The 19,861-nt window shown below is 45.0% G+C and overlaps 1 protein-coding gene and 1 non-coding gene across 3 annotated transcripts in view; both read left to right on the top strand.

Annotated features, from left to right (window-relative positions):
• Window positions 1-19,861, top strand: part of LOC135383859 (alpha-(1,6)-fucosyltransferase-like) — an 85,890-nt gene that overhangs the window by 26,785 nt on the left and 39,244 nt on the right. The gene's annotated exons all lie outside the window — the stretch shown is intronic.
• Trnat-ggu (transfer RNA threonine (anticodon GGU)) lies at window positions 18,243-18,315 on the top strand. The gene has a single exon. It is a non-coding gene; the product is annotated as a tRNA-Thr (tRNA).

Raw genomic sequence — 19,861 nt, 5'->3', positions numbered from 1 at the left:
ATGTTGAAACGTGTGCACAGCGCTCATTTAGGATTCAATTAATCGACAAATCGTCAAGAATATATATTACTCAGACCAAGGAAGTAACTGGAAGGTCCAGAACACGCTGAATTTATTTGTCCCTTCCAGCTTGTGCGAAAAGTGCCCTGCTTCGCTGGCCGAAAATGAAACACGAGGGAAGACATTGATATTGGCAGAATGTTAAGGTCACGCTCTTTCATTGTGTGTCACTAAAGTCCACCTAGACGCAAAATCCTCTCAGTAGGCAACTTTTTCGTAGCATGGTTTTCGCGATTCTGACGAACTTTGACCCCGCTTAAATCGACAACGGTTCAACATTGTCCAGTAAAACTCGGGAAAATATCTTTATTTGCAATAAGGAGTCCATGATAATTTTTGAAAGCAAAACTGAAGGGGGTCGAGCACGACCTTTGGGTGATTTGGCCTGGAATGATCCAGTTGCAATCTTGCACGCGTATGTGTGACCGTTGAGACAGGAAACAACCTGTAAAGAAACCGAAGTGAATATCACGCTGGTATTGTTCCAGCGCTAATGCTGGAATAGTACTCCATTTTGTAACTCACCTCCTCGCAATCGATACAGTCCCACGGTCACCTATAACAAAATAATACAATTAACCTCGCTTGTAATGCACATCGTCGCTTCACCGATGCAGCCGATCCTCTCCTGACGCCATTTGCAATGCGTCCACCGTCTTCAACAGAATGTACTTCGATTGTTAAACACGAGTAAAACGCAGGCGTCGAATGATGCATCACAGCTAGGTTGACTTACCTTAAGCAAACATTAGACGTGTACTTAAAAAGCAAGGTGTCATCCTTCTCAAAGGCGAGGTTGCAATGCAGACAGCGGCAAGAAACCGCGAAGCGGGAAGGAACGCACTGCAGGAGAATACGCTGTGCCATGTCACTCCTCACCGGCGGAGTGCGGAACAACGTAGTACGCTCCAACGAAGGCACGCATATTCAGCCGGCACACGCATTATTCAACAAGCACACGAGTACAAGGTTCAGGAGGCACACATATTAATCAGCGTGCACAAAGCCGTTTAATACCAGCGTGACGGCTTTGTACCTGCTGAAATTTGGCGATGAGGATCGCTGTGCTTGCTATTTGATAACCGTTACGGCTGCTTCCAGGCGATTACGGCTGTGTACCGGCTGCACTTTCTAAGGGAACCTTTTTAACTGGCACATGTCCGTCACAGGATTTAGAGTGTATGACCGCTGATAGCGATATCGTAGTTTTTCTGCACCACCTTATTGTTAAGATCCCACCTTTTACAGCCGGGAATTTGAAAAATAGCGTTGCTCTTTTGCTGTTGTCTACATAATTGCTTAATTGTAAGGAAAGAATTTGTATCACGCCAGCACGACGCGTGGAAAAAAAGTATCAAGTCTTCACATAATAGATGCACAACGAAATATAAATAATCCTTATAAAGTAGAATTAAACCTAGCTCACTGATAACAACACATTGAATAGTTTGTAGTGGTTCAACAGATAGCAGGATGGTGAAAAAAAAATACTACAAACTGCACCATGTGGAAGCTGCGTTTACGCCATATAACACCAAATTATCAGCGAGAAAACAACAAAATGCTAAAGCAGTACCACAAAATATTTACTACATTGTTTTACTACACTTTTGTGCACTGTACTTGATGGCCTATTTTATACTTTTCATATCAGTACCAAACTGTTGGCTAGCATTAGGTACGGATTTACAAACTCACAAACCTATTTTCGTTTCCTTATTTTCTCCTTGTAACTGCGAAATAATACCTAATAAGTGAAGCAATACTCGTCAACCACCACTGCCATTTTCTCTCGATTGAGAGCACTGCAAGTCTGGACTGTGGTGTAATAGATAACGCAGTGCACTCTGGCTTTCGGAGCGCTATCTTTTCTGCTTTAGTCAGCGTTGTTGGTTCGGGGCACGGGGCCCCTCAAGGCCCGGTGCAATCACACCAACAGCACGTGCCTAGAGTCAGCCCCTGCATGAGACAGATGCACTGTGAACACTCAGAAAGCACTTGTAGTAAAACATGCTGTCAAATTGCTTGCCAGAAGTTTGCAGAACGTGACTTAAACCAGCAAATTTCAGAAGCAGGGAAATAACCTGCAGGAAAAACATTCAGAGCACTTTTATGCTTTCACAAAATGTAAATGTCTCGATTTTCATAAATTCGGCTTTGAAGGTGACACATCTTACATTCATCGAGTCTGAAGAAAACGACACGTACGAGAAACACATAACTGGACGACAGAAAATTATGTTCGTGTGGTTTTACACATAATGAAGGAAATGTCACCACTCTCCAATGTACACCAGCTTGCTTGTGCCCTTCTATTTTGTTTAGCCTTCTTTGTTCCACAGGCAATAGTCTCTTATCGGAGCAACCACAGTTGTAATACTAGAGTGTCCACGTCAGGAACTGACACTTGGGATTAGTGATGTGTCGTTCGTGGACGAACCCTTCAAACTGAACTAGTCATTCGGGTGAACTGAACGAACTAGTTCAACAACAACCAAAACATTAGTTCCTCAATTCAGTTCATTGGGCCTCGACACCCACAACGCATACGCTTTGATACGCTTCCAAGTGTGACATCTGCGCCATCTAACGAACGTTTTGAAAAGCTAACAAAGCACATGCGCGCATGAAGAAGGGCGGGAGACCACGGCACCACGGCGCATACGCTGTGGCCTTGAGTGGCTGTGACGCTGCGCTGAAGTGGACTGTGTGAAGGAAGAGAACTGGATGAACTAAAGAACTAAACGACGTCGCGAGTCGTTTCGAAGGACTCGCAGAGCCTGCCGTTGCCTGTCAGAACTGCTGCTCGTCCACAGCGCATGCGCTTAAGAAAGAGCGCGGGCGGTGCGGCGAGGCAGAGCTTCAAGTGGACTTAGTGAAGGTGTGAAGGAAGAGAACTGGATGAACTAAAGAACTAGACGATGCCGCGGGACGTCTTGAAGCACTCGCAGGGTCTGCCGTTGGCCGTCAGAGAAGGTGCTAGTCCACAGCGCATGCGCTTAAGAAAAAGCGCGGGGAGGGAGAGCTTCGAGTGGACTGTGTGAAGGTGTGAAGGAAGAGAACTGGATCAACTAAAGAACTAAACGATGCCGCGGGTCGTTTGGAAGTACTCGCAGCGCCTGTCAGAACTGTTACTCGTCCACGGGGGAGGGAGAGCCAGCAGAGCGGCTTTGAACGCCGTATGGATTGAAGTACTCTGGGCAAGTGAACTATATGAACGGCGAACGCTGAACAAGAGTAAATCATTTAGAACTGATTGCGCTGAGATCGCTCTGAGCTCCTTCTCGCAATTGTGGACTGCTAGTGGCGCCGTTATGTTCTGACTTCTGGCTGACTGCTTGTGTGACTGGCACACCCTGGAGCGGGCATGCTATTTTTGCGGCAATACACTGCAAGCTTCCCAATTTTTCCTCCACAACGCTACGTTGTACTTTTCTTCAAGCTCTCTCATGCATTTGAATGAAATGAGTTGAAACTGTGGTTACTCTATCACACTTCTGTGTTCTCAAATTCGCAGCAAGCAGACGTAAGTGATCAGAAATACACGATTGTAACATTGAACGACGACGGCACCTTGCATATTGATCTGTGCATTACTTTTCTCGTTAAAAATATACGTAGAAAATTAAAGCAAAATAAAAAAGCGACCTAAAAGATTACGTTTGCTATGTTGATGTTCTCGAACCTTTGGAAAACTGAATTGCAAGATCATTTTGTTGTATCTCTCTTGGTCGAGACACTTTAAAGTTTGGGACTATATTACTTGATTGTGTTTAATTGCGAACAGGTGAACGAATGAACTATTCTTTTAGGCAGTTCAGTGGAGTGAACTGAACTAAATGAATTAGTTCACAAAAATGAACTGACTTGCCCATCACTACTTGGGATCTTGAATACGCCTTATTCATAAGTACTGCCATCTCGTGGCGGCGGCTGGCGGCGGCGCCATGTTTGAGTATTCGGGCGGTCGTGCTATGTCGATTTCCTGGAACGGGACCAGCTGGCAGGCGAGCAGGGAGAATGCACAGCCAAGGGAGGCTCACGAAGATAACGTTATACTAACGTTTCTTTAGGACAACTTTGTTGTCGTCTTCTCCAACGAGCAAACAGCATCCCATAAGCACGCTCGGCGTAGCTGCAACTCCGTGATTGAATCTCAAGTCGAATTGCGCACTTTTAGGACTCTGTCGCTTTTGTACATATGAATACTCAAATACTTGCCCGAAGTTTACAGCAGAGTGTTCTGATGCGGTGTGTTACGCAGTCACGTAGCGGGTCCCTAAATGCGCCTTTGTGCAACATGGGGTGGCGATGGATGATCTTACTACAGGACTCTCTGCTTAGCTGCTGGTCCTGTTCAGTAACTGAATAAAAAAGAATTTGAGCACCTGTGGCTAGACACATTTTGTGTACCTTCAGTAAAATATCAGATATACTTTCGTACTCGCGGATATAGCTGTTTGGTACCAGAAACCCAACAAAAGGTGAACGGATACATACTTTCTGAGATGGAAGTCATGTGAGGCTGGCTGTTCTCACAAAGAAAGAGGCAGAGCCCCTTTCTTGGAGACACAGAAAACCAGACTTTCTGTGATGATTTGGCGATTTCCTCGCATGTCATGCCGTTTTCTTTGTGATGGAATGGCAACGGCATACCAGAAGGAGCACATTGCCTTTGCTCTGAAATCTGATGTGTCGTACTTGGTTATCTGCTTGGTACACAGTTCTTTTTTAAGAGCAATTATAGCAACAATGTCCCAAACGGACATGCAAGGTATATTTAAACAGCTAGCGTAACTCCCATAGGCCCCTGTGTCTTCAGAATGACGTCATGATAGAGACGGTCAGCGCCATCCATCCGTTGCGCGGACTACTACGATTGCCGAAAGAAGTGACAGGGCGCTGACAAGCTGGTGCATGATGAGAGAGGCGGTACCCGAGATGGGGAGGGAGAGAGACGACACAACAAGAATTCTCGAACACAGCAAAAATTTTTATTTACCAAAGCTCTATATATTCAAAAACCTCCGGAGAGGAGGAAGAGGAAGGAGGGAAGGCTTGCTTACGCAGTTGCCACGTGTACTAATCTCACAGGTCTCCTGTGAGATTAGTACACGTGGCAACTGCGTAAGCAAGCATTGAGGATCTGGAGCACATTCTTCTTCATTGCCCTCACTACGAACCTTCCCGAACCACACTCTCCGAGTCTCTTCGTCAGCTGGACTCTCGCCCTTTCTCCCTACCGAAATTGCTTGGTCCCTGGCCCAATCCAGCCCAGCAACGCTCTGCGCTCAAAGCTCTTCTGACATTTCTGGACACCATCGGACTTCGATCGTTATTGTAAAGGGGCTCGTTATTTTATTCCCCCCATTCCACCAAGCGCTGGGGTAGAGTATCGCCTGTTGCGATGAAACTCCCCACTCTCCAAGGCCGAAAATAAAGTTGTTGTTGTTCGGGCAGCACGCTTCCACTGGAAATTCAGCACTCCTGCACATAAATGAAGTCCTCTGTAGCTCGCGTTTAGTGTAGACCTATTTCTGAAAGAAACTGCCGTCCCCTGACACGCCAAACAACCTCAATCTTAGCATGTTCCGACCGTGAACGTGTCACGTGTCTTTTATTTATTTTAGAGGCAATAATAGCGAACTGAGGATTTACCTTCTCTGTATTCGGGCTAATATTGCCCTTTTAGGTGCACAGTGGCACGAGAAGTAATGGGGAGTTGCCGGTCAACATCCCGGGATGTCGCGTTGTTGGCGATAGGCGATGTGGCGAAAATCGAAACCACAGGCAGCTATACTCAAACATGGCGCGTAAACGTAGTCTCCGTCTCCGCACATAGATGGCGCGCACTTATGCATAAGGCGTATTAGGGCACTCTGAGAGCTGCAAACTTTAACACAGTGCACAATGTACCAGACAATGGAGATGTTAACAAGCGATCAGGTACACCTGGTTTGTCTATTCAAACCTATCTAATTTGTTCTTGCTGAGAAGCATCAACTAATTAAGTATAATTACCTCCCAAACAATAATGCAGGAATTACCTTAGCAGGGAAGTTCAAAGGAACACAGAAGGCCATATAAAATATTTTCAGTTTGAGCCACCTGTTGAGAGTTGGTGCACTACTTTTCTCATAGCAGAAAGAGTCTGGATGTATGCAAAGTTCTTCCCCCCAAAATTGTCCCCAAACACTACCACGTGCCTCTCCCTTTGCTCGACTTGTGGAGTTCAACAAGAAGGGTGATGAACACGTTATTGATGACAGCCTATTGTTGGGGTAATATAGTTTGCTGGTCAGTCAATGTCAGGGCCTTCCTTTTTATCTTGAGGGCTCCTTTTGTAGCCAGTAAACCGGTTACCTCGGAATAATTCAGGCTTGAACATCTGTGTAGCAGATTATGTTCCTCTAAACCAGGGGTCTCAAACACATGATGTGTGCCACATGTAGCCTGCAATGACCTGTTCGATGGCCCGTTTACCCTTGAGCACCAAACAGAAGAAAGCTACTCTCTCAGAAAAATTAATGAGGAACTTGGAATATAACGAGATTTTCAAGGACTCTATTTGACAGTCTCTGTTCGAAATATCGGCTGCTTCTGTCCTGAGGCAACTCCTTTCCTACATCTCTACCGGTTCGCTGGATTTCTACCCATCTACTATTTGAACTTGCGTGACATAGTGGTGCCACTGTCCATGTTAGCAGAACATACTCATGTGAGCGTTTCCTGTGGCTCATGAACCTCAACAACGGACACAGCAACCTGGTCTTCGCATGCACTTTGGTAAACCAACAGTGTAACTAATGTGAGGGGTAAGATGGGGTTATCTAAATTATCATACTAAGTCAAATAATGACATTCTAAAAGCGATAAAACCCCAAGCACATTACTGTTCTGTCTCTATCTTCTTAGTGTCATTATTTAAAAAAGCGATAAAAACCGGGCTGTTTGGTGGTACATTCTAAAAGCGATCAAAACCCCAGTGCAGGGGACACGGACAGACGAAACACAGACGACAGTGCTTCGTCTGTGTTTCGTCTGTCTGTGTCCCCTGCACTGGGGTTTTATTGCTTTTAGAATATACCACCAAACAGCCCGCTTTTTATCGCTTTTTAAATAATGACACTAAGAAGGTAGAGAGGGAACAGTAATTTTCTTGGCCAGGGTTCAGGAACCCGCGTAGAAGATTTGTGCGAGCACCGGCTACGACGTAGAGATCCAGTTGAGCCTGTCTCAATTGTAATGTCTGGTTTGTTGTCTCTCCGTAGGCGATGGAATGTATCCTCAGTCAATGTGGAAAACAATGCGCTAGAATCCACCTCGAACATGCAAGGACATCTATTTACCATCACCTGTATGAGCCTGCTTGCTTTGTCAAGTTCAGTGAGAACAGGTCACCCCATGAATCTGCTTCAGCGGCAGCAATGCAGTTTGTTCGCTGACTTTGTGGTGCTTGCCGTGATGTCACTGTATCCCCTAGTTTGTCACCATGTTTCTTTTTCCTAGCCTCAGTTGTCTCGCGACGGAAACACCCAATTATTATTATTATTATTATTATTATTATCTTTTTCCTAGCCATGCTGGCTTTTTCGATATGCCCTAACTTTGTACAGAAATGGCAGGTCGACTCCCTGAATCGACAGCCCTGTGCGTTGTGCTCTTCGTTACAACGATAACACTTCATCGTATGTCTCGTCCCATTATGTTTTGTTTTCTTGTGCGTCGCACGTGTGTGGAAAGCCTTGCTATCTACTCTGTTGCGCCACAGTATTCCATCGCCTCTGCTATTCCAAATGCTTTCAGGAAGGTGATGTTCCGCTCTGAGAGTAGCCGCTGTTGTAGATGCCAGTCCCTCAGTCCACGAATGAACCGGTCTCGCAGCATTATTTCAAAAGGAAGACTCGTTGACGTCACTGCAGTAGAGACGAGTTCTGCTGTAGCTGATCTAGCCTATGCTTCTGTCCCGGTCGTGCCTGACACCTGTGCCGTCCTAGACGTTGTTGTGCCAGCCGTTGCCAGTGCGTGAAAATTTCAGAGAAAAATCTTTAGCACGTGCCCTCAGTGCAACAACATACTCGGAGATACTCCATTGTGAAAACTACTCTCGTTTGTGGAACCGCAATCTTCCGAGAAGCTTGGAAGGACCCGTTTCAAAATGATTGGCAGCCCTGAATGAGTTTAACGACAGGAAACTATCCAACCGTAGGAAAACTACCCAAGAAATTGCCCGGAACAGAGAACGACAGAAAAGCGTACGTGCGCGCACACACACACAACACATGCACAACCTGTACAACACCAGCACGGACAATTGAAGACTGACGTATGGCTGTGAAGCGAAGCCGAGAACACACACAGAAACACAACAAACAGAACGGCAGACGAAAGGCGAAACGCAACCGACACGACGTCATAGCCGAACTACATTTGTGCGGCGCACATGAGCAGGCTTTTACGAAGGAATACCCTGGTCTCTAGTGTGCTCCGCCGGAGGAGCGAAGCGACGCGCGCAAGTGGCTGTGTCTGAATCACCCAGTAAAGCGCTTCCGCCTGCGCCTCGCAGAGGGCGCTACAGTCTCACGTTGGAATGTCTCCGGCGGCCCCAGTCATAGAAATCTTGTGGAGAGAGGCTAGAAGGAAAGGCGGAGAGGAGGATCGGAGGAGAGCAAAGAACTTGAACGGGGCTCTTCCATATCTAAATGTTTGCGCTCGGAGGTAGCCGTATTTAAAGGGACTCTGACCAGAAGTTCCACAATCTTTCGTTTGCATCTATTACAAAGGTAGAATATGTCTACAAGCCACACGCGAAATATTTTGGCTGTGCGCGGCGGCAAAGTTTGCCAAACGGGGAGCTGATAACCGGCTTTTGCTTTTCCTCCTCAACTCGCGCAATCGGCGCCGAAATCTAGCCTCTTTGTAGTGAACATCCTCCAATTTCCGTGCGCGTGACGAAAGCACGAGGTCCATGTTTCATTGGGCGCCCGTACCGGAAGTTCTGTTGTTAGTGTATTTGTGAGAGCGGCCGCATCCGTCCGGAAAGCGATCTTCAATATGGACGTCGAAGCAAGAAATGCGGAGACTTCGAGCCCGGAACTTTTTTCTGACCTTTCTGCGATCGAGAAGGGAATTCTGCGTGCTGAACAGCTCGGCAGCCTTGCTTACGGAACGTCGCCGATGCCGCGAATGCGAGACGAAGTTAGAGCTCTACGAACATCGGTCACAGATGAAGCAAAGAGCATCAGTCACCTGTCTTCAACAGACAGTTAAGCGATCAGCTTTTTAACGCACACTGTGATCGAACATGTAAACGTTCTCTGAAATTTCGTGTCCTGATATTTAATGCGCACTTGCTGTTTATGGTGCCGGTGCGGCTAATGCCGAAGGAGATCGAATGCTTGTGCTGCAAGGAGCTCGAAAACACTGCCGAATGACTGCAGTATGAGTGCATTACGACCCACGAAGATTTCCAACTTCTATGCTCCAATATGACTGTCCTGAAGGTGGCATATTTTGAACTCCGTGGTCAGCGCGAACCTATGAGCGACTATATTCACAAGTAAGTCGCATGTGTCCTTGTCGAACGATGTTAAAATTTGGGCGCTCAACACTGGTTTGGTCCTGCATTAAAGTCGCTAAAAACTCCAGTACAGGGCGCAGCACATAAAAATACTATACAGTACACAACTCTGAACTGGAGAAAAGCAATATAGGCAGTTTTGTAATTGTCAGTGTGCTGTGTCCTGAGTCACCTTTTTATGTATTGCCCTGTGCATAGGGTTTCAGCGTAGGTTTTTAGCGATATCGAGTGTTCTTGATTCATAAAAAGAAGGAGGGGGAGGAAAATAAAAGCTGACACATCTAAAATTCGAAGAAACCCTGGTGCTTTCACGGGGCTACTCACTGCTCAGCCCTGGATCAGATCCCGATGGAAAACAGCTTTTCTGGGCCTCAGTGATAGATTCCCTTGATTGCCCCGACTGTGAGGCACAACTCATTGGCTTGGTGGCAAGTGGGCTTGCGTCTCATACTGCGGTTTCGAATTAAGGGAGCAAAGAACATCTCTCTAGGTCTTAAGAAGGTTATCAACATTACCTGTCAAGGCACAGCATTTCATATCACTTTCAGTAAGTACAACATTCCTCATAGCAGTTACCATTCGTGTTGGGAAAGCATGCTGAAATTAGCTCAGGCAGCGCATCCAGAACTGTGAGTCAAGTTCATAGAGGACACCTGGTGTGAGGGGCAGCAACAGTGCCTAGTGAAGACTCTCCAAGAATTTTGCCCAGGTTTGGGGGTTACACCTTTTAATATTTTTGATGGAAAGCATGGTGTGTGAAACACTGACCTCTGGTGGATGAATTATTATTTATAACCAGGTACCCTTGTTCTAGTAATCTAGAAAATCCTTAGCCTTAGCTCTCTTGCAGGAAATTGCTAATGAGTTTGAGTGTCTTTTCTGGAAACAGGTTGTAACTGCCTTTCTATCCACCCGTCTTAGTTGCCCTGCAAAAGCAAATATGTAATGCTGTACACCATATCTAATACTAGCACACTAATTGCTTTGAGTGTTCTAATGCTTCTGAAATGGAGCTACCTGGTGCATATGCTGTGTCATGTCGGCAAGGACATAAATCAGATTGCCTTTATTTTTGAAATATGCCCTTCATTGCTTTATGTGACTGCAAGAATGGTATCGCCTAAACAATAGGCAATAAGAATGATTTCTGCAATGTATTGAGCTTTGTAAAACAAAAAGTTTATTTGAAAAGAAATTCCAAAAACCTCATACTGTAACGTCCTTTACTGCAAACACCGCTCAGCACAACGATTAAAAACAGAGCGTAAACGTTTTCCCGCCTATCCGGGTGGCATCATCAGTACAACAGAGGCCAAAGACGAGCACATCGGCCTATCTAAGACGGCATGATACGCATCCGATAGGGGGCCACGGCTTGTATTACAGGCTGAAGCATCACGCATGATAAAGCAGGACTCTAAGAACTTTCAGGGCCCCATCGCTAGTCATGTGCAAAGGTTACTGCAATATCAAAATTAAGTATATGTCCCTTAGGCCAGCAAAGGTAGACTAATTCAGTCCCGGTTAGTAAAGCTAAGCATTAGTAGCCATGGCAACGCCCCTTGTGTGCTCTTCTAGTCTTGTCCCACGTCTTTTGTCTATCTCGCCAATGTAGGTTGCATCACATTCTATGCACTCAATTTGATATGCACAGTCAATATGCCTGATGGGCACAGTGCCCTCCAAATGGCGTATGAAACACGTTGGGTGAAAGGAATGCGCACCACCGATTTGACTCCTTTGATGTTGTTTTTGATTGTTCTCTGTTGTAGGGATGATGCCACCTGGATAGGCGACGAAACGTTTACTCTCTTTGTTCTTAATTGTTGTGTTAAGCCGGTGTTCTCAGTAAAGGATTTTACATTATGAACTTTGTTTGAATGATGATTAGTGGCGAGCTTCATACCCTGGGCCACTAATCTATCAATTGCTTATGGTGGTGGGACGAAATGGAATAACGAGCCTTGTAAACAATTTACTTGGCAATATATTTATTTATCTCTCATAGGTTGAAGAACCCAGTGTGGTGTTACATAACGGAGGGGCATGTATTCATACAAGACCGATCACCAAAAGGCCTTGCTTTTGACTAGATTAAAATGTGAAGCGATTGTAACATACAAGTGGTGCATGGTGGCGATTTGATAGGTTCTCCTCACGAGTTGTTGCCACGGTCGCGGTTAGTTGAGAAACTGCACATCCAGTTAATGGTAGCAGGATCCAATTTTAATTAGGCTAGTTTGGCCAACACGCGAGCATAAAGTACACTGTCAAAAGCTCTTACAAAATAAAAAAAAATACTGCATCTACGTGGACCCAGTAATCAAGAGCTCAAAATTGTGTGAACGAATTCCACTACGTTAGTTTTGCCTGAATACTCTTTTCTAAAACCGTGCTAGAATTTAAAAACAGAAATTGATAGACTCAACATGGTTGACAACGTGCTAGTATATGATGTGCTCCATTAGTTTACAGGGAACCCTAAAAGATGGAGCGGGTTAGTAGATAGAAGGAGCATAGTTGTCACCTCTTCTGAAGACAGGAATTAGCTTGAGACCTATGTCCTCGACTCAGACACATACAAAGCACCTTTCACACAGATTAACGCATCTTCGTTTCTGCTCTTTCACCTTCAAATGTTCATCGCTGTTGAGTGGTCTGTCATTCTTGTAATGCAGATTGGAATTGAAATACATGTGCATAAAGGATGCTCTGAAAGAAAAGTGTTTGGTTTTAGTCCTCTTAATGTTTCCGAAAACAAACTTCACAGTGACTATTCTGAAATGAGCAATTCCAGAATGAAAGCAAAAAATATATCTCGCCATATCATTGTATCCAACTGAGACCTGGCACTTGAATTGAATAATGGCAGTTGAAAATGATGATGATGATGAGTTTGTGGATACCTAGCAGATAATAAGGAAGATAGGTCCGTGCTGTGCACCTGCCAGGTGACAACTGGCCGGCGCGTTTATTGCGTCGTCGTCATCATGATGGCGTCCACAGAGGGCGCTACAATTCAATTTAATGGCGCATAAGCAACTCGGGCTATAGTGCGCCAAAAACCATGGTAAAACTGACTAGTTAAAAATCAGACTATTATACTAAAATATTATACTTGGTTGATTGGTACATTGAGATATAGACGAAAACATGATATGATAAAAATAAGCAGTTGAAGAAAAGGCAGGAACAATTTTTTGCAGTGTGTGACTGACGGATAGTAAGCGTAAAAAAACGTGAAATTTTTTACCCCTATTTTAAGCGGTGTTCGATGGCGGTTATTCTATGGGCTGTTTGGCTACCCTTGTCATACCGTTTACTGCACCTAAAAATACCACATAGTATGCGTCAAACCTGAGCACCGTAGACGTCACGTAACCTCGCGGTCCTTGTACAGGCAACGGCTGCAATTCTGAAATGACCCGCAATGCGGTTTTCCGGCGGCTGTTCTGGAAAAGGGTATGTAGTTCCCGATTGCCAAAAGCATCAGAAAGAAGTTTCCAGAGCAGTAGACGGAAAATCGGATTGCCTGTCAATTTTGCATTGCAGCTATTGCCTGCCCAAGGGACGCTGACATCACGCGGCGCCTAGGGTTCCCAGATATGATGCGTACTGTGCGGCATTGTGGCGGTGCAATTCTCTATGCAAAGACGGCATACCATGCGAAATTGTTTCATAGGAAAAAAAAGAACAGCTGCTATAACAGGATCTCGATGATACGAATCTCACAGGGCATGAAAAAACAGTTCGTATCATCCGAGACGCGTCAGCAGTACCACATGGGTGCACGAAGCATGTACACGGACGGAAGCCCGTTCACTTTTATATGCTATCGCTTAACAGACATCCATGGTATAAGCATAGCTTGTTGCTCATCCAAAAGACTTGGCAATTGACAGTACGCCACAATAGCTTGGCCCACTGCACTGCAAATTCGTATGACACAGACAAACGCATCCATCACGTGAATAACAGATATAAAAGGCACATTCTTGCGCAAGGCAAGCAATAAAAGAGTTCTCGCGACAGTCAAAAGAAAAATAAGAAGCACGAGTGCATCACTTGAACCGGGTTCATCGTCTCGCAATATCCCGCGTACGCATCTATCTCATTTAAATCAGAACATCTGAATAGATGGAAGTATTTCCCACAGCGTTAGTAGCACGCATCTAAACCGTAATGCAACAAAAATTCGCCAAATAATTCCACTTTATTGCGGGAAAGAGCCCAGAATAATAGATACATGCATGTGTTTATAGAATATTGCACCTATGGCCTGAAAATGATGTGGCACAAGGCGCACGTGACCAAACATTTAAAAAATGGGAACAGCATACTAGCCATAAACCAACAGACAACACCTGCAATATTTTAGAGAATTATGAAATGACATTTGTGCATCTTCACAACACTTCAACACAACAAAATATAAATTGTAGACTAGCTATGTGAGCTAGTAATTGGATGAAATTACGTTTATAATGGAAAAACACTTAATGAGCGTTATATCACAGGATAAGGCATCGAGGTAGACAGAATATCAGACATATTCAAAAAGAAATCCATAGCAGACAGGTCATAAACTAATTATCTACAGGGCGATTCCACGCCGGATCAGGCAGGGTGGTCCGGTCGACCTCCTCAATTTTTTTTCTTTCAAACATATGTTAAAGCCTTGTCCCTAGCAGGCATATTGGCGCTGAAAGTAGTTGAAAATAATTGGTGGTTATTTTTTAATGAATTATCATTCAGATGTGAGCTTCCTACGCAGCTTGACACCACGCATGTTCATAACCATTTCATATATTCAGCTTATTACTTTTCCTTTCTTCTTTTTTTTTCACGTATTGTCTGGGGTGGGTAGCATTGCATCCTAATTTGTGAAGATCCTAAAATTTGCCTTTCAGGAGACGAAAAATCGCAAATTTACCTCATTTGTAAAATATGGCACGTTTTGGGAACCTCATAACTCCTCCCCCAGTTGTGATACCGAAAGTAATCTACATCATTGTGTTCGTCTCGAAATGCCCTTTCTTCGCATATCGATTACGTCGTATTGTGTATTGGGGCAACGCTCCCAATAGGCCTTTTGTGAGGGATATCTACGGAAAATGCGTAAATTCGACACCGCGCATCCCGTATATTCCTACTCGTAACATCGTTCATTTTGCTCGCAAGCGTTCATCATGGCTATTCTTAGTTGTCGTACCCCAGACTAAATGGCAATAGTTTAGGTTGAGACATGAATAGTGAACGGTATAGTAGCAGCTTAATTCGAAAAGAAAACGTATTCAATGTGAACGCAGCGTGTCTCTCGTGTTTGTCCTCGTTCCTGTTTCGATGCATCGAAGGATCATGTATCAACCTGCCCATCTAGCAACGAACGTATTCAATGTGTGCGTCCCATGGCAACTGTTCGTTAAAGATGACACTCAATCATTTGATACATTTGACAATGTCAACAGGACTATTAAGATATACCATCTTTTTATTTAGACTAACACTCCTGTTTTTGGTCGAAATATGATTGCTTCAGTTTTACTACTATTAATGCGTGAAGAGTTTAAATTAACCCATTTTTCCAAGTTGCAAAGCATCTCGTTAGCAGTAGTGGCTATTACATCAATATCAGAGCCACTGGAAAACACGCTTGCATCGTCCGCATACGAAATAAATTCACAATTGACATCAGTGTTAATTATGTCATTTAGATATCGGGTATCAGATGCGGGTATCTCAATTGGAAAAGAATTTGCTAGACCGTGCGTGATGTGAGACCGTGAGACCCCAGAAGCCAGAGTGACCGTTAACGAAGCGAAAGAAAAGACGCTTTGCACACGGAACCATGCACGTGTTCTCAGAAGGCAGGTATAACAATTGAAAAACAATAAGCGTCAATATAGGCGTAAAGAGCTAATACTCCAACGCAGCTCCTCAGTTTATCCGTCAAGACGAAATCGTATGCGTCAGGATATAAGAGTAAATCATGTCCACCGTCCCATTTACGCATAAAACTCCGCCCTTTACGGGTATTAGGAATAAAACAGAGCTTGACGGATACGGCGTCTGCGATTTTGTCGAGCTGTGTCGAACGCTTAGTAAGGGTAAGATTGGACGTAAGCGTAAATTTATCCTTTTCGTTTCTGAGAGTGTGGTGGATATGTGAAACCAATATACACATACTTACATTTCAAACTTTCTTGAAAAAGGCAGTCCAAGTCTGTCGGATTTGTCAGACTCGATACAAAGCCAGTAAGCACAGTGTGGAATGACTGTTTCATCTTTCGAAAGCAGAGATGCAGCCACCACGACGCTTCGTCATCTCAATGCTTCAGAGCGGCATAGCCTAGTAAGAAGCCATCAGAAGGATCACATAAGGAATAACTGGGTTGAAAAAGCGGAAGGTTCTCTGCGATGCGTAAGAAAGCATATGCGTTACACAACAGCTACGAGAATGATTGGCTGCACTTGCATGGTTTTCAGTGCGTGGATTTGGAACTGAAAAATAAATGTGCTAACCTTGTTGAAACTACTTTTCCGTCAGGACCACACGAAAGCACACTTGGTTTCTTTAGATGAAGGTTTAGGTGACGGTATCACGAGGTCCCGATGCTCCTTTGAGATGCAGCCGATAGAATTTCGCTGAGGCGAGTGACTGCCGTAGCAGTTCGTTGCTTCGCAGCAGATCAAGAACAGTACACCGCAATGATAGGTGAAACGTTCAGAATATGGCGAACAACAACAACACCAACCCAATGACCGAAAAAAGCAGGATGAGCCGGAAGTCACACAAGTTCGCAGCTGGCAGGCTCATCGTCATACGGCATCCATTACAGCTGACCGGATACGGAAGCATATGGAACGCCGTGCACAGATTGAAAAGAAAATCGTAGGACCTATTGCAGGTGATAAATGTAGGGTATATTTTTCTTTTTGAGGCTCTGTAACAAAAACATGAACATAATGCCATTTCATGAAGGAAATTGACAGGTATTGCGTGACCACGTGATGCGTTTGAGCCAATTATGGGTGTTGGCAGTGGCTCTCGTGTTGACGTGATCTTGATGGTGGGCCGGTGTGGATACTCTATATAAACCTATGTTTTCACGGTTTGACACTAGGCGTGCTGCACTCGGGTGAAGTCGAATGTTTGAAATTCGAGTTTAGAGTGTAGCGGGCCGTGGACAATGATGAAGATGGCCACGCGCCTGGAGCACCTGCCTCAGTTCCACCGGCGCGGCCATGGAGATAGGCCACCGTCATCGCCTCTCCGTGGCATACCATCATCGCCGGTCGGGACTCATGTAGAGGAAGACCATCGTCCTCTACATGAGAAACCGTGGGGTTTTAGTGCATGAATTTTCGCATGGAGAGTCCTTGTTGGGCTGAAAGATGAAAGTCACTGAAAAGGTTAGCCAGCTGTAGAACTCGAACCCACATCTTCTGGATTACCAGTCCAGGGCTCTGCCAATTGAGCTAAGCTAACACGCCTCCCCAGCGACGTTCAGGGTGCGTCATCTGAAGGGAACAAACCAGCCACTCTTTCACACTCATCCTCCTTACACTCTTACATTTTTGTTCACTCATACACACATTCATACGACGGGATCGACGCAAGCGGCAAATGTTGAACATGAGAGAACTGATGTTCTGAGGCTGGAACAGCATAGAAGGGACAAATACAAACAAAGCCTCAAATTGCCTAAGAAATTGACGAAGTTAACGAACTAACGAAATTAACTCTCATGTTCAACATTTGCCGCTTGCGTCGATCCCGTCGTATGAATGTGTGTATAGGTACGTTCGATTATGCCTGCACTGCCTGAACCAGTTCCGGTGGTACAGCACTCGCCCGTTCGTTTCGCCAGTGCAGCCGAGCGCCCCTTGCACCGTCTCGTTCGTTTCAAATCAGTGCACGCCGAGTGTAGCCCTAGTGTAAGGAAACTCTGCAGTTCCGCAGGGGTCAGTTCAACGGTAGTGCAGAGTAATGGCGGCAATGGCAGCAGACGACACAAGGCAAATAATAGTTAATGTAAATTCTCGAACGTATCCCGAGAGAACCGGAAAAGACGTTTGAATGCGAAGTCGAAATAACGATTCGCTACAGTTTCGGTGTACATTGGTACACGGTTCCTGTTAGTTCGCAGAAGATTCAACGCTATCACGGTTACCAGGTCATCGAATTATTCGTCTCGCTGTCAGAATCCACAAGTTCCACGGCTGTTTGCACAATTGTTGAACAGTTCATTGTGTTCGAAATTAAAAGGCAGGAATGCACATGTGATTGAAATGTCACACGCGTTCTTACAATCCCTAGCGGTGTTAAGACTCGCGGAGAGCAGAAGGCCTGCACTAGCGCTGCACTTCGATATTCGTTTCGCGGCGGCACTAGTGTTGCACCGTTGAACTGGAGCTGGCCTAGTGCTGCGCTAGTTCAGAACTAGCCCTGCACCGCCCGGAACGGGTTCAGGGAGTGCAGGCCTAATCGAACGTACCTTATGAGTGAGCAAAAATGTAAGAGTGTAAGGAGGATGAGTGTGAGAGAGTGGCTGGTTTGTTCCCTTCAGATGACGCACCCTGAAAGTTGCTGGGGAGGCGTGTTAGCTTAGCTCAATTGGTAGAGCCCTGGACCGGTAATCCAGAAGATGTGGGTTCGAATCCTACAGCTGACTAACCTTTTCAGTGACTTTCATCTTTCATCCTTAATTTCTTAGGCAATTTGAGGCTTTGTTTGTATTTGTCCCTTCTATGTTGTTCCAGCCTCAGAACATCAGTTCCCTCATGTTCCCTTGTTGGGCGTTTTATCGACTGCAAGTACGATAGAGCTCCCACAGTTTCTGGTCAGAGTCGCTTTAATCAGACGAGGAAACGTCGCGCATTTTTAGCCCGTGAAAACAGGCACAATTCCGAAAACTGTTGGCAACACTTGCTCCGCCGCTTCCGTTGGCTACGTCTGTTCTATCTGTGTCATGTCTGTCTTCGTGTCCGTTTTTTTTTTCTTCCTTCTTTCAAATCGTAGGGTTTCATGGATTAGGGCTATGTGTTACTGTTCGAGAATTTTTTTTTTTTCGTTATGTTTGGTGTATGCTTACCGGATTTTTTTCTTTTTTTCTTTTTGCATGCGCCGTGCAACAGTAGCTGTTCAAGATTTCTATGGTCCCGTCAGCTATCGCTCTAGGTGAAATAGCGCGAAGGATACGCGTTATTTATGCCATGGAGGATGGAGGATGTTATGTTATGGAGGATATGGCGGATATGTTATGGAGGATGTATCAGAGTGTGGGGTTGAGAATACAAAGTTACTGGCTCGCAGTGATGGCCAGTAGTTAACATGTCGTTAAACTACCAGATTGTAGTTAAAAAGTAGTTATCAACTACTTGCAGAAATGTAGTGGGAACTACTAGTTAAACTACTATTTTAAGCAGTCTTGGGTAGTAACTCAGTTACTTTTAACTTGTAACTGTAACTAGTTACTTTTGGGGTAACTAGTTACAGTAACTAGTTACATTTTCAAAGAAGTAGCTTTTAACTAACTAGTTACTATTTCTGTGAATGTAACTGGAAAATCTAACTAGTTACAGGAATAAATGTCGTTCCTTCTTTTTTTCTTTACCCTACCTTCACCTACTTCCCCCAACAGTGTCTTCCTTCCTTTTATCCGTAATCGGTACGTGCCCCGTGCCTTGGGCTCTTCACCAAGCAGGGTATTCCAGCTTTTGCGAACACAAATTAGTTGAAGTTAGTGACCCTCAACAGTCGGAGTGAGCCATATGTGAATAACGGTGTCACTGCCCTTGCACAGAATCCTGCCTCCTGTGGATATGGACAAGGAAATGATTATACACAAAGAGAAACTTTCCGGTCAGCTCACTTGCGTTCCGACCAGTGCAATGGCTAATCCTGCTCCGGTTGTTGCTATCATAAGCTTCCGTGGCAGCTCTATGAAGCAACCTTCGAGTTTTTATCATGGAAGGACGAGAATAATTTAATTGCAAAGTGCAAGTTATGGAATAAGATGTACTCTGCAAACAGGACGTCAACTTCAAACCTGAAAAAGCATCTGGAGGCGAGTTCCTTGTGTTACAGGACGGTTACTGGCGCCACTAGAGCGCGGTGGCTGTTGCAGAGTGCTGCGTAGGGGAGCAAGAGAAGGAGAACGAGGGGAGACGGGGGTGGCAGCGGGCGGATCATATATAGTACTTGCTCGTATGTGCTCT

Source organism: Ornithodoros turicata, chromosome 2 (genome assembly GCF_037126465.1).
Source record: "Ornithodoros turicata isolate Travis chromosome 2, ASM3712646v1, whole genome shotgun sequence".
In the NCBI taxonomy this organism is placed as follows: Eukaryota; Metazoa; Arthropoda; class Arachnida; order Ixodida; family Argasidae; genus Ornithodoros; species Ornithodoros turicata.
Note: the sequence above shows the minus strand (reverse complement) of the source record. Positions and strands in the feature narration are given on the sequence as shown.